Here is a 1636-nt window from a genome sequence, read left to right as displayed (position 1 = left end):
GTTTATTGGCATTTCTTTAAACCGATCACAATTGTCATGGGCGGCACTTAGTGCCGGACGGAGCCATGGTGCCGCTGCAAAATAGCCTCAGGAAGGAACTTGTTGTGGTGGAACGTGGACGTTCAAAAGTTGTCTTAGTCGCGCAACAGAAAACTCAGATTGGACAGATAGTCCCCTAGCTGTTTCTAAGGATTTACCCTGCAGAGATCTGAGGAGCAGTAACCAGAGTCCTCAGAAATCAGCCGCAGTTAAAATTCCAACACAAAGGTGGCGGCACCGGCGCAATCCTGGAAGTGGAACATCTTGAATACAGACTGTCTTGCGTAAAAACCAAAAGTCAACATTGACTTTTTTTTTTAAAGTAACTTAGGCTATGTAAGTTAACTTTCTTACGTAAGATTCTTAACTAACGTCACATACGTAGTTTACGTTATAAACTTAAGCTAGTTATTTTAACCCGAACCACGATCTTTTCCTCGGACTTTTGTTGCCTCAACCTGAGTAAATAAATCCTAAAATCATCCTGCAAACTGTTTAAAAAAGAAAATGGTATTAACAATAAGTTGTGTCTTTTTCTCGCTCGCTCCCAAAACAAAAACACAATCGAGATCAAGATTCTTACAACACAAGGACGACCTCGTCGAAATCATACAACTGCCAAAATCAACACAAAACTAAAGTTCCTTAAAGTTGCTGTTGTTAACATATAATCACATTGGATGTAGAGAAACACACACACACACACACACACACACACACACACACACACACACACACACACACACACACACACTTATTACACCCATACACACCACAGTTTGGAAAACTTTACAAATGTCAGTGAAATATTTATTTTGTCGTTAGTTTTATTTTTATCTTTAAATAATCATTACAAACCCCTGTAAGGCTTGTTTTGAAGAGAATACGCTGATCTAAATACTGCAACACACACACACACCACACCAACACACCACCACAGAACACACACACACACACACACACACACACACACACAGTTTGTCATTTCTCTGTGAGCAACGTGACATTTTTAAATTCCTGTTACAGTGGTTCTGCACGGCTGGACGCTTTAATAGAAACGCACAGTTTTTTCTAATAACAAGCACAACAATGACAAAACATTTTATTTATATTCTTGCTCTTTATTTGAAAAAGAAAAAGCCGTTTCCACCTGCAGCGGGTCATGCCGCCTGCAGGGAGAAAAACACCTAAAGCATAACAACAAATATGGAACACAGAAAAGTGCAATTAGGGAGAAAGAAGCAATGGCGCGGTTTCTGTTTTAGCTTTTTCTAACCAGTAGCACGTGAAATGAGGCTTTCAAAGAGCCCCACCGAGAAGCAACATTAACCTTTAACCACACACTGCCGGATGAATGAAAAGAGAGAATGGGGAACTCTCCTTTGTGCGGTCTTTGTGGTCATTTTCAAAAAGAGAAAATCTAGGTACAATAACAGTATAGTGGCTAATATTTCCAAGGTCTATACTTCTAAGGTTTCAGTTTTTGTTAAGAATGATTGAAATGTATTTATTTGCAAGTTAGCTAACGCTAGCATCCCCGCTCAGATAAGGCAGCGCATTCATGCCGGTGACAATGGTGTAATGATTCAGATGGACT

General features: G+C 39.8%; 1 long non-coding RNA gene across 1 annotated transcript in view; it reads right to left on the bottom strand.

The window, feature by feature from the left end:
- The window catches only part of LOC116673124 (uncharacterized), a 13777-nt gene extending 12755 nt beyond the window's left edge, over positions 1-1022 (bottom strand). Inside the window, exon 1 of the long non-coding RNA XR_004327756.1 lies at positions 1013-1022. This is a non-coding gene — a long non-coding RNA (uncharacterized LOC116673124). The remainder of the gene's footprint in view (positions 1-1012) is intronic.
- Between the last annotated feature and the right edge of the window lie 614 nt (positions 1023-1636).

This window comes from Etheostoma spectabile, chromosome 23 (assembly GCF_008692095.1).
Source record: "Etheostoma spectabile isolate EspeVRDwgs_2016 chromosome 23, UIUC_Espe_1.0, whole genome shotgun sequence".
NCBI classification, from domain to species: Eukaryota; Metazoa; Chordata; class Actinopteri; order Perciformes; family Percidae; genus Etheostoma; species Etheostoma spectabile.
This window is presented reverse-complemented; position numbering and strand designations above follow the sequence as displayed.